Here is a 14,270-nt window from a genome sequence, read left to right on the forward strand (position 1 = left end):
TATCTAACCTTAATATTTTATCCTCAAGGAAATACAAGCTTATTCTCTGCAACTTTTCTGAATAATTTCACTTTTTAAGCTCTATTATCAATGTATATCTACACGCTCTCAAGGTAGTTGCTCAGGGAACACAGCAGTCCAATATTATTGGTTTCAACACTTGGTATTTCTTCACACTATATAACTGAGATCTTAATGTTAAAGTTGATATTATTTTATAGTGACATTATATTTGATCTACTATTTGCATTACAAATATAATGTGTAAAACTACAACTTTATGATATGTAGCCAAAGAAATGAGAAATAAGTCAGGATTTTCCATTTTGGCGTTACTATATAAAACTGGGCATCTTGCACCATCCACCATTACCCATAGCAGGCTTTCTGGAGCAATGATTTGCTTTCTAGCTCATTTCACAAGCAAGTCAACTCTATGGTGATTTAAACAGCTAATCACATGCTGCTGGTATTTTGGAACTTCTCACTCCTGCCACCAGCACCTTCTGGGGTTGATGCTGTATTTAAAGGTCACCCTAGCACCCCTTCTCTTGCTGCAAGTCAGGAGCACCATGACAGACAATCCAAGTGCATCTCTGCCCCAGCCAGAGGTATCTTCAAAATGCCAGAAGGATGTCTCTTGCTTTAACAAAGTTTCGCTGAACATTCTGCTTCAGAAAGGGGATCATGTTCCCATCTGATGGGCAAAAATAAGCCCTCCCATCAGATTTGGGTGGCTTGGGTCCAGGTTGCACACATGGTCAGTTCCTTGAGCATCAAAGAACAGTACAACAGGCGGATGAATCAACTGCAGGGTTCTATAGGGGTCACAACCTCCAATTTCTCATTGCAATCTCACCCTCACTGGACCATCACTGCCACTGTACACCCACATAGATTTGTTGACCTCTTCGTCACATGCGTGTTGGACACTGAAGAGTTTAGCTAACATATGTTTACGATGTTCGACCAATTCCCAGTGATGTGCTTCCAACTCACTCAAGGAGGATTCATTATCTTGCAGTGGACCTGTGTCAGAGATATGCTTCCAAAATTGTGTCCCTGAGTCTACTCTTGCCAAGCTACCCAACAAGGTGATTGTCTCTGTGTAGTTGAAGGGTGTAGGTGAACATCTTATTGGTGCATCCATGCTTGCTCAACAAAAGCTGATGCACTAATTTCTATCGCACTCAACCCTTCTCTTTCTCTCACTGTAGGACAAGCTGGTGAACAACAGGAATGAAAGAGTCCAGATGGGTCACAGTGTTCCTGATCTCTCATTGAGGAAGATATGGTCCTTCCAGTAGGTCAGGATTAAGACTAGTCTCATGGTAACAAAGAGATTGGCATTGCAAAAGTTAATGAGGAACATGGTTGTTTGCTCTTCTCAGAACTGCAGTCCCTGTTACACATTCCTCAACATAAGGGGTTTGTATTTTTGCACAGACTAATTGTCTTTCTTCTCTTTCACAAATACAAGCAGTTAGCAGGTAGCAAAATGGAAGAAGCTGTCCAACACCAGCAGCTCTGAGGATGAAGCCTGTGAAACCTCAAAGGATATATCTGTAAGACATTGACCAGTACTCCCTGCAGAGATAATCACCTTAGTATGTATCTTAGCTAGAGCAGATTCAGGGACAGAATTTGGCGAGCACATCACTGTCACATGTTCATAGCACATGAAGGAACAAACACCCAAAGTCTCTGACATGAGGTGACTGCCAGGGACCAGGTACCTGCTCAGTATCAAACAGGAGATGTGCTTCTATATTTGATCATAAGTGACATGGTGAACCTGCAGAGATAGGCAGGACAACATCAGGTAAGTGTGCCGGAAAGCTTAACTAGACTGGAGTGAAAGATCAAGGAGTCCTTCCATCTTCTGTCTACTGTGCTTGCTTCTGCACGTAAACACTTGCATGTCTCCATGGAAGCTCAGGTATAGCACAATGCTAAGTGGTTGCTGAATATGTGCTCGGAACTGCATCCATCACTTCTCGCCATGGGTGCTCAGTATCAAGCACAATATGTCTACTCTGCTATCTCTGCAACAGAAATTGACTTCACACCATCATCAGAAAACACCAGAATATTCAGTACTGGGGTTGGGAGGCCGTGTTGCGGCTGTACAGGACATTGGTTAGGCCACTTGTGGAATATTGTGTGCAATTCAGGCCTCCTTCTTATCAGAACGATATTGTGAAACTTGAACAGGTTTAGAAAAGATTTACAAGGGTATTGTGAGGCTTGACGGTTTTGCGCTATAGGGACAGGTTGAATAGGCTGGGGCTGTTTTCCCTGGAGCATCTGAGGCTGAGGGGTGACCTTATAGAGTTTATAAAATCATGAGGGGCATGGAGAGGATAATGGTTGGCATGGACGGGTTGGACTGAAGGGTCTGTTTCCGTGCTGTACATTTTTATGACTATGACTTATAACAAACCAGAGGATAGCTGCAGGATGTCAAAAGCTATCTTTCAATAGCATGACTTGGTGAGCAAACATTGGATATGTAAGCAGCATAAATATACCAGCAGCCATGCTGCCCTGTCAGATATGGCAGAGCAATGACTCACCAGCTTAAACAATGAGCTGAATTTCATGCTGACTCTAAGGGTCCCACTGATGGGCTTGAAATCGAGGAGCCTCTGAACTGCGGCTCCTATTTTTCAGTGCCAGTTAACCATGCCATTGGCTATCCCTATTTAAGACAGCCATCCACTCAGGGTGTTGCTGGCCAACATAGTGGGCTGTAAGCTCAGCAAACCCATTAGCGCCACTAGTAGCAGTGGCTATTGCTGGAACTGCACCTGGACACAATTGAGCTGAGTACTGTATTTAGCTCCCTGGGGACATTGAGAGTGGGTATGCAGGTGTCAGTGAAGTGGAGATAATTTGGTGAGCGTAGGGGGCACTGTTGCTAGTGGGGTGACCATTGCGGTGAAACATCTGTGGGATAATGAGTGCCCAAAAAGGAGGGTTCCAACCCCTGAGCCAATTGGGCGACTGGCAGGTTTTGTCTGGTAGTCTCCCTGACAATGAAGGCCTCCGCCTCTGCTGGTAAGATGTGGGAAGAGGCCACCAGTTAACCTTTGAGTATAAGATTATCTGCGACCAACCCTGTATTCCCTTGCTATTTTACACCCTGACATATCCTCATCCATCCCCAGAAGATTCAGCCTTTCTACTATTCGAACTGTGCTATCTGAGGTCTACAATATTTAACAGAGCAGGTGTCCATGTTTACAGTAGTCTACTAAATTCTGCAGAAGTATACCATCATGAGGACACAGTATTAGCCACCAGCTTAACAACAGTAAACTGAGGAGAGGAGGAAGAGGAAGAAGAAAGGCTAAGAAAACATAGGACAAATTTTCTATGGAACTGACAAGTCTATGGACTCAAAACATTAACTCTGTTCCTCTTTGCACAAATGATGCAATGCTTGCTGAGTTTCTCCTGCACTTCTTTTTTTATCAATGAATTACACTCATGTATTTTCTTGATGCTTTTTCCTGGCTTAGCGCTCCTACAAAAGATTTATCCTGTAGAACTGTAGGAGATTGCAGACAGCTTTGGAGGACAACCCTGAGCAGTTAGGGAGTAGAAGGCCTGTATGGTGCTGGACTTCTTCACATTCCTCTACTAGCCACAAGCTTTCTGCCAGGCATTTGAATGCACCAATCATTTCAATGAGTATACCACAAGTAGCCTATTTTTCTAGGTTGTGCCATAAAAATCCTTACCTGAATCCCCAACAGCAGTACCTGCATGTGTGACCTTGCTCCCTAGCAAGTTGGCACATATAATATCTTGGCCCTCTGCATTGACACAGGCCATTCATGCCTGATATCTCACCACATGTATATCTCATTTCTAACATATCTCTAAGATACATGCATTGTGAACCAACAGCTTTGGGTGTGAAATTAAGTGATGAGACTGTGCCTTTATCATCACTTTCTTCCTTGTGTTGCTACACTGCTTGGCCAGGTTGGAACCTTTGGGCACTTAATACAAAAAAGCACAAAAGTGGAGAAAGTAAGAAGCCCATACTCACACTACCTCAGTTTGTAAATCAGAAGAGAATGTGTGATTTGGATGAAATAGAATAAAAATAGTTAAAAATCACACAACGCCAGGTTATAGTCCAACAGGTTTATTTGTTAGCGCTCTGACAGCTAGTACCTCCAAATAAACATGTTGGGCTATAAGCTGGTGTTGTGTGATTTTTAACTTTGTCCACCCCAGTCCAACACCGGCACCTCCACATCATAGAATATAAGAAGTCAGATGAGGTATGAGGATAGGTTGAGCCCAGCCTTTGGTCATGGAGTCAGTAATGGTGGCCAGCATTGTCTCCTCCTGGGGCACCACCTTGTCTCTTAAGAAGTAATTGCAATGGTGACCATCATGCAATCTGTTTGGCCAATGTGGCTGTTACTTTGGAATACGATACCGTATGTATAAGGTGTGAGATAGGGATATGGGGACTGGAGTGTTGCTTAGTGTATGAGGGTGAAGTGAAGCTTTGATTGCTTCTCAGTCATGATTGCTAGAGATTGGTGGTAGATGAGTTTTAGAAATGTGATTAATTAATGAGCAGTGTCTGAGGTTAGTGGTGAAGTTGGTAGAATATTGAATTTGTAGATGCATTCACTGACTTTGACCTCTCATGTGAGGTCATTGAACATCTTATGGCTCTGCATCTAGGTCAAGACTCCTGACATTGATCATCATAGGTAGCTGCTCCTACTATATTATGGTTGTTTCAAGATGACATCCTCTTCCACTCCTCCCCCAGCTCTCCGCCATTCCATCTTCCCCACTAAGACCACCAAAGTCTGTAACACAGCCCGATCTCTCCTCAGTTGTGCTACTCTGCACACTTTCCAAGGTCAGATTCTTGTCAACTGTGACTCCCAGTGCTTGCTTCAGGCACAATGCATGCCCAACATACCCCCTCCCACCCCCACCTTTCGGAGGTGTTGGCTAGCTTTAAGTGGTGCTAACCATTCTTGATTTTGTAACTGTCCATTGAGGTGCTCAGGCAATGAACGGTGCAGTTAGTGCTGACAGAATGCAGAAATAATTCAAACAATCGAGTAGCACAAAGTTGGAATTTGCCCACATTGCAATCAATGGGCATACGTTAATCACACATCGTGATGCACGTCTGTTTTTAGGCACGATCAAATTTAGCCCCGAAGTTCATTCATTCCTTATCCTAAATTTCTTAGACCTTTTTATCTTCAATTGAATTGATTTACATTTATTGTCACATGTACTCATGAGTACAGTGAAAAGTTTACAAGTCGCCACTAAGAGCACCTTCGTAGGTACATAGGAACACAATTTTAGGATAAAAGCAGTAAAATAAGGAAAACTTTAATAACTTCACAGAGGCTGGTGTTTTGTCACATCACCCTGTATTTACTTGTGTACAAACACTGGCTGTGACCAGCCAGCTCAGAGTCAGTCCTGTGAACTGAGGAGATTCTAAATCCTCTGGTTATTTTGGTCAGCCAGGTTAACAACTCCAATCAAGGATCTCATAGGCAATGAGATCTATCTGGTTCCAATCACTACAAAAACAAAGTTAAAAAGTTGAACGCGCCAGTCTTTCTTACTAAAAACTGGAAAAACAAATAAACACAGTTCATCATTCAACAGCACAGTCCATAAACACCTAGCCACACTGGGACCACACTCCTCAACCTCCCCTTCTCTGGGCTTGACCTCGCCCCCACTACTGCTCCGGGTTGCCTCCTCTCACTGCTTTGCAGCCTGTTCCTGCTACTGCTGCTGCCTCAGGCTGCCTACTCTCACTCTCACCACCAGTCACTCAGGGCCTTGCATCCTGCTCTTGCTCTTGCTCTCGCTGACGGCCGTCCCGGGCTGCCTGATCCCACATTTCCACTGGAGTCCCGCTCTGGTAAAATCTGGACTCCGTAGAAGTTGTGATGCTACCAACCACTAGAGCTCTGCTCAAGCACACCAGCTGCCTCATGGCCGACCACCAAAGCCCCCAGTTGCTGCCATTGCTGCCACTGCCTCCACAACCAAGCTCCTTCCAGAAGGTCAGTAAAGAAAATAAAGACTAAACAACTAAAAAAAAAGAAAAACAAGAAAAGAAGAAAGAAAAGCAATCAGAGTGGACGAACTCTGGCTCAGGAGCCGTCTTCAGCTGCCATCTTTGACCATCTTCAATGACTCTTTAAAAAACAAGACATTTGGAAACATTGCATTCACTTTCCAATCATTCTCGTATTGTGTCAGGCTTGTTGTGGTGCAGCTAGTTTTCCCCAAGTTTGGATCTTGTAAAGCTGCCGGCACTCAACAGGACCACCCACCAGGAGGACCCATTGTGAACATCTGTGCAAGACATGCACTGAGGGCACTCCACCAACCCAGTGTGAAAGCCTTCTTTGATTTATACACATTAATCATTGATGAAGAACTTTCATGAACACATACCTCCTCCGCACGTATCTATGTTCTCTTTTTCCACCTCCTCAAACACCTCCTGAATGCAGAATCAGAAGGTAGTTCCTAATCTATTCATCAACAATGCTCCTCTGATGCCTTGTTATGCCAATCAGTAGGTTCACTACCTCCTTGTACTGCAATATTTTACACTCAATCTTATATCTGCATCTCCTTGTTCTTGACATTTCATTCATCAGGATTGTATTCTGTCTCATTCTTTTCACAATTTCTGAAGCAACAATAAAATCACCTCATAATCACCACCATGATAGAGTAAACAGCGTCATTATTAATTCTACATTCAAAAAGATCCATAGTATGAACAACTGATTGTCAGTTTTTAACATGTAATAAAAGGGTCTAAAATTATAAGCAGAAAATATTCATAATTTCGTTATGCAATTTACAGTAACGATTGGAATTTATATTTTTTCCATTACTAAATAATTATAATATTTTACACAAATACACAAGTTATGTTGACTGCCATCATTGTCAGACTAATTCATTACTGAATTTCCTTTCCAGCTTATAATTACTACACTTTTCCTTACAGAGTGATGTAAACTATATGGAAGTTTTAGATAATGATGTTATAATGAGTAAATGGGATAAGATTAGCACTTGTACCATAAAATGGATTAGATTATATAATACAGAATGTAAAGGGCAAATGTAGGAGTAGAAATTAATTGTCAAATTCAGGTTTGCTTCAAAATTGTATCCCTGTAATGTTTTAATTGAACCATGCTTAATATTTATATTTCCAGAATGGTGCTGTTTGAGATAAAGCCTGGAGAATACAAAAAATATCAATTTCCTTTTATGAGAAAAGCAAAGAGCAAATGTAAAGTAAATGTTAATATCCTGAAGGCAGTAAACAGGCTGTTTGTTTTATGTAAGTTTTCAACTATTGCTAAACTAATGATGCCATTATGTCACTCATTGTTGTTGCTGTTGTTAATGATTCATATGTGGGCTGTTGATGCTTGTTAAACAAATAAGAAGATACCTGATGATTCCATGTTGCTAGGCAAACTGTATCAAACTAGTTCCATTTGTGAATACATTTTAATTCCTTAGTGAGTTTTTAAAAAATCATTGAAAATGAGGTGAAAGGTCAAGCGCCATTGTGCAAAGCATCACCAAAGTTGCAAAGGGATAAACCACAAAACATTAACGGGTGACATGAAGCCAATGCTCATAATTTTTGAGCATTCTATGTATCTGTGCAGTAATGAGCTGACTGTGCCAATAAGGTTACTGTGCTAATAGCATTTGAATATTCTTCAGGCACTTCTGAGTGATATGCATGAGTGTCAACTGGGCAGTTAAGAGCTGTTAAAGTTGGTGGAATTTTCTGATCTGGAATTGAGGGCCTGCTATAGTGGGCAAGACATGACATGCAGAAAGAGATGGAAAATGACAAGGATCAAATTGGAAGGGATATTTATTTACTTTTTTAAAAATTGGAACACCCCCTTCAATGCCTATTTCAGATAACTGCTCAAATGTCTCAGATAAGATGTTGCTCAACTAGCATGGGGAGCAATGCGCCCAAAATTTTAAAACTTTTGAAGGTCTTCATTAATCTTCCTCAGGATTGAGGAATATTCTGTACTGCCTTAGACCTCAGACCAATATCACATACAGTCAAATACATTCAATGCACTTCATATTGTCAGTCACACTAATATACCTCCCTGATGTTAGCATAGCTACATGTAGCAGAAATCCATCGTCAAGTTGACAATTATATGCTTTTCTAAGCTGTGTAACATTCAGAAGAAAGACTGGGGCTTTGTCCAATATTCCATGACTGAATGGATAAAGATATTGTAAAAATTAATTGTGGCAAATGGTGGTAAGGTCTGCTTCAGCTGAATACTTATAACTGTGAAATTATTGCCCTGGTCTATTAATGAGCCATAACCTCAAAAACATTACCTCAACATTTAACCCATTTATTTTTCTCAATGAACATCAGTTGTATTAAGTGGGAACAAAATGTTGGCAAAGGACATGTACAGACAGTAGCTTCCCTGTTTGTGAGCCACAAGTTGCAGGTTTGAGATTTGAAAAACCATAGAAGGTAGTTCAAAACATGGCTAACAGGTTGATTATTTACCTGTAAATGCTTCCAACATGCCTATTGAAAGGCAAAAGACCAGCAGCGATTTCTGGTCCGTCACCCTCAAGCTGTGGCCTCAGGCAACAGACGAGCTACCTGTACCAGGAAAAGATAACCATGGAAACAAACATAATCACATGCTTTATCAGCATAATCTCTAGTGTGAGAAGTGAAAAGAAAAATGAGGCAAGTTTTAGGAGTTTAGGTGTGGTTGTCTAACAAATACCCTGTATTCTTCCCATTACTAAGTACAAAAGTTGATAAGGAAGATGTACAAAGGGTTTGTGAGGTAATAAATCATATACAACCTTTCCTCACAATGCAAATTTGAACTTATGTCACACTCAGGGTGGTACGGGTATGGAATGAGTTGCCAGAAGAAGTGGTGGAGGCTGGTGCAATTGCAAAGTTTAAGAGGCATTTGGATGAGTATGTGAATAGGAAGGGTTTGGACGGATATGGGCCGGGTGCTGGCAGATGGGACTAGATTGGGTTGGGATATCTGGTCGGCATGGACGGGTTGGACCGAAGGGTCTGTTTCCGTGCTGTACATCTCTATGACTCTACAACTCTATTACAGGAGGTTAAATTCCACCTTATATCTACTTAAAGAAAATAAGACGTATGAATGAGGGCAGAAAATCTAAACTCATTCTTCTGTAAATTTGGAAGAACTTAATCTTTCCAGTAGTTGAAATTTATTTGGAACAGAAATGTTCAAAATTCTGTGACAATCAACTAGTGTATCATTCAATCTGCAGCCCTAAAGCTATTAGAGATCCACAGTTCTATCAATTTAATCTGCAAAGTCTCAGCAATGTAGTTCCATAATGCTCATGTATATTTGTGGATTTGAAGATTTACAAAGAACTGTTCCTATTGCACTTATCTCATCAGTAGATACATCTTATCCAAAAATCCAAGATCTCTTGCTATCAATAATTTGAAGTATTTGCAAATTACTTGGAGAAATCATTTAAATTGGTGGGGTAATTTTCACTTCTAGTAGTGCCACAAAAACTGGCAATAAGCCTTGCTCATTCAAGTCAGAGAAACATCAGAAAAGTATAAGTGGACCATTCGACTCATCAAGTCCGCTCCACCATTTCATGAGGTCATGATTGACCTGATAATTCTCAACTCCACTTTCCTACCATTTTCCCATAACCCTGGTTCTCCCTTACTGATTAAAAATTTAACAATCTCAGCCTTGAATATACTTAATGAATCCAGCCTTGACAGCTTTCTGCAGCAAAGAATTCCATAGATTCACAACCCTGTGAGAGAAGAAATTCTTCCTCATCACTGTCTTAAATGGGGAATTTGAGGTTAAGCGCTCTGGTCCTAGACTCTCCCATAAGGGGAAACAACCTCTCTATATCTACACTGTTCAGTCTCCCCAGAAAAAATGTTTCAATAGGTGTAATCTAATTTTTCTAGACCTCAATGAGTACAAACCCAACATGCTCTCCTGAACTCTAAGGAAAATCCTGTGTATCTGGAAATAACGTAATGAACCTTCTAATGAAACTTCCTCCAATGACAGTATTTTTCTTTGGAAAGAAGTCCAAAACTATTCATAGCATTCCATTCCGTTCCAAAGAAGATTCATACCAGACTTGAAGTATTAACCTGTTTCTTTCTCCACAGATGCTGCCAGACTTGGGTTTCTCCAGCATTCTCTATCTTTAAAATTCATTCACAGGGTGTGGGTCCCTCACTGACTTGGCCAACATTTCATGCCCATTACTCAGAGGGCGGTTATGAGTCAACCACATTGCTGTGGGTTCTGGTGTTACATGTAGGCCTGGTGTCACATGTAGGCCAGGTAAGGATGTCAGTTTCCTTCCCTAAAGGACATTAATGAATCAGATGGGTTTTTCCTGACAATCGACACTATTTTCATTACCCTTATTCAGCTTTTGGTTTCAATTTTTTTTAAGTGAGTTCAAATTCCATCACCTGTCATGGCAGATCTTGCACCCTGGTCCCTAGAACATTATCTGGCTCTCTGGATTTATAATCTAGCAATATCAAGCCATTACCTCCCCTGATCACACACTATTCCAGTATGGTCTGACTAGTAACTTGGGTAGCTTTAGCAAGAATTTCTTATTTCTAAACTCCATTCCCTTTTAAATGATTAACCGTTTTATTGACTCCCTCCCTTTTGAATTAAGGGTGTTAGATTAGCAGTTTTCCAATCCTCTGGCACTTTTCCAAAATCTAAGGATTTTTGGAGGATTATTACCAGTGCTTCCACTCTCTCTGCAATTACATAGGGTCATAGAGTCATAGAGATGTACAGCACAGAAACAAACCCTTCGGTTAAACTCGACCATGCCGACCAGATATCTTCTTTGCTGTTCACTTAATTTGAAGTTCTGGGATGCAACCCATCAGTTCCAAGGGACATGTCAAACTTTAGTCCCATTAGATTCCTGAGTTCTTTCACTCTGTTCAACTGGAACAGCTCCTTTCTACCTCAACAGGGGCAGCACGGTGGCTACATCTACCTTTGGACGACTATATGTGTGGAGCTTGCACATTGCCCCCATGTCTACATGGATTTCCTCCATGTGCTCTAGTTTCCTTCCACAGTCCAAAGATGTACAGGTTAAGTGGATTGGCCATGCTAAATTGCCCCATGGTGTCCAGGACTGTTCACATTAGGTGGATTAGCCATGGGAAATGCATAGTTATAGGGAATGGATAGGGTAGAGGATGGGTCTGGGTTGGATGCTCTTTGGAGGGTTGGAATGGACTTAATGGGCTGAATGGTCTGCTTCCACACTGCAGGTATTCTGTGATTCTATGAATATTAGGTGCCTGTGCCCCATGAACTGAAACCTATTCCTCCCATACCAACCTTTAAGTCATACATCTTGCATCTTGACTTTATTTGCCCTGTGCCAGCTTTCCTGTAGTTGAAATAGCACTCTTGAGATTAATATCTTGGAGGTTCTGCTTTTTAATTAAGCTTTTAATGGTTCAAAATATTTCAGTAGGAACCTCTTTCTGGCCCTTTCAATGTTGTTAGCTGAATTTTGAAAGAAAACTTGGTTGAACTGTATAACAGCAGCGATCTTCCACTGTCATCATTAAAAGTGAAAACGCCTCCATCCATTCCAATGAATTTGTCTTAAAAATGCCTGACCTGAGCAATTTTACAACAACATCTTGCATTTATGGAGCATTTTTAGTTTTGCTCAATGTCCCAAAGTGCTTCACAGGAACTCTGATAAACAAAATTTAATGTTAACCCATATTAGAAGATATAAGGCATATGACCAAACACTTGGTTAAAGAGGTGAGTTTTAAGGAGCTTCATGGAGAAGGAGCGAATGCTGGAGTGTCAGAAACATTTAGTGTAGGAATTTCAAAACTACAGACCTAAGCAGATGAACAACCACAAAAGCAAATTATGTTGGGCCCACAAATGAGTCCTAAATTAGAGAAGCACGGAGATGACTCACAGCAGTCTGCTGCTTTTGATTGTGCGGCTAAAAGCGGTCACTTACGTACATAAGCTGTCTGCAATTAACTCTGAAAGCAATCAATGGAGAAACAAAGGCCCTTGTAATTACCACATTACATAGTGGTAATGTCCCTATGGCTAAGCTAGGAGGACTGGGTTCAAGTCCCACATGTTCTCGATGTCTGTCATAACATGTTCAAGCAGATTGATTAAAATAATTGTCAGTGCTGAAACAGAACAAACAGTGTAGGGAATTAGGAAAAAGTGAGGACTGCAGATGCTGAAGATCAGAGTCAAAAAGTGTGGTGCTGGAAAAGCACAGCAGGTCAGGTCAGGCAACGTTCCAAGCATAAGTTCTTCATTAGGAATGAGGGGGTGTCCAAGGGGGCTGAGAGATAAATGGGAAGGTCGTGGGCTTGGGGGGAAGGTAGCTAGGAATGCGATGAAGGTGGGGGATGATGGTGATAGGTCAAAGTGGAAGGTAGAGCGGATAGTTGGGAAGGTAGATGGACAGGTAAGATAGTTTAAGTGGGCAGAGCCGCGTAGGAGGATTGGATCTGGGATAAGGTGGGGACAGGGAGGTGAGGAAACTGGTGAAATCGACATTGATTCTGTTTGGTTGGAGGATCTCAAGGAGGAAGATGAGAGGAGGAGTTGAAATGATCAGCCACAGGGCGGTGGGGTTGGTTAGTGCTTGTGTCCCAGAGATGTTCTCTGCAAGAAATTAGGCAGTTGCATGGATTAAATAATAGAAATATTGACAGCAGCTAGACGTAGATATTGCCCTTAGCATGAACAAAGCATCCATAATTTTTAAAAATTCACTCATAGGATGTGGGTATCACTGATGGCCAGTAATTACTTGCCCCTAGTTGCCCTTGAGAAGGTGGTGGTGAGCTGCTTTCTTGAATCACTGCAATCCATGTGCAGTAGGTAAATGCGTAATACTCTCAGAGAGGGAATTCCAGGATTTTGACCCAGCGACAGTGAAGGAATGGCAATATATTTCCAAGTCAGGATGGTGAATGGCTTGGAAGGGAGCTTGCTGGTAGTGGTGTTCCCATTATCTGTTGCTCCTGTACTTCTAGATGGAAGCAGTCATGGGTTTGAAATGTGCTGACTAAGGATCGTTGCTGAATTTCTGCAACACATCTTGTAGATGACATACACTGCTGCTACTGAGCATTGGTGGTGGAGAAAGTGGATGCTTTATCCTGGATGGTGTCAAACGTCTTGAATATTGTTGGAGCTGCAACCATCGATGCAAGTGGGGAGTATTCTATCACACTCCTGATGTGTACTTATCGATGGTGGACAGGCTTTGTGGAGTCAGGAGGTGAATTACTCATCACAGTATTCCTACCCTCTGATGTACTCTGTAGGCACTGTGTTTATATGGCGAATCCAATGATTTTCTGGTTAATGGTAATCCCCAGGATGTTGATAGTGGGAGATTCAGTGATGGTAATACCATTGAATGTCAAAGAGCAGTGCTTAGATTAGGCCGTGATTTCCAGGTCCCTTTGTTTCTCATTCGAGTACTGTTGTAACGTTTAGTTGAGACTGCTTCTCCTCATTCTTTATCATTTCACATTTGATACTTGAATTTTATATGCAATTTTTGCTATTCATACGCCTTTCCAAAGTCAACTATAATATTCTTTACTATTTGCTATTATTTCAAATGTCTACCATCTGCACTCTTTAACATTATGCCCACAATATCAATTCTGAAGCAATAACATATAGCAACATGAGGAGGTGTCATCATAGCAAACCCTATGGGAATGCCACTGTATACCTTTCTCGTGTTTAATTTCTGCTTTATACATTTTTGCCTAAATCAATCAAAATTTGCTATGTTAAGAGAAACTTATTAAAATAAATGTATTTATGTCACATAATAATTTTTTGGTGTGGATGCAGCTTCTAATCAATTAATCTTTCATTTCATTAAACAATTTTCTTTTATTATTGCATGATTTATTAATTGACAATGGGCACAAAGATCTTCAAATCGAGCATGACTCTGAAAATCATGTCAATATCTTTAGACATTCCCCTTGGTTTTAGCAATAATACATCACTCTTATGAATCCTGGCTACGTTAATGATTTTAATAGGACAGTTAACATTTTGCAAATCCTAATGTTGAGTATAAAAAGTGTCTTT

The sequence above is a fragment of the Chiloscyllium plagiosum genome, chromosome 6 (assembly GCF_004010195.1).
Source record: "Chiloscyllium plagiosum isolate BGI_BamShark_2017 chromosome 6, ASM401019v2, whole genome shotgun sequence".
Classification (NCBI taxonomy): domain Eukaryota; kingdom Metazoa; phylum Chordata; class Chondrichthyes; order Orectolobiformes; family Hemiscylliidae; genus Chiloscyllium; species Chiloscyllium plagiosum.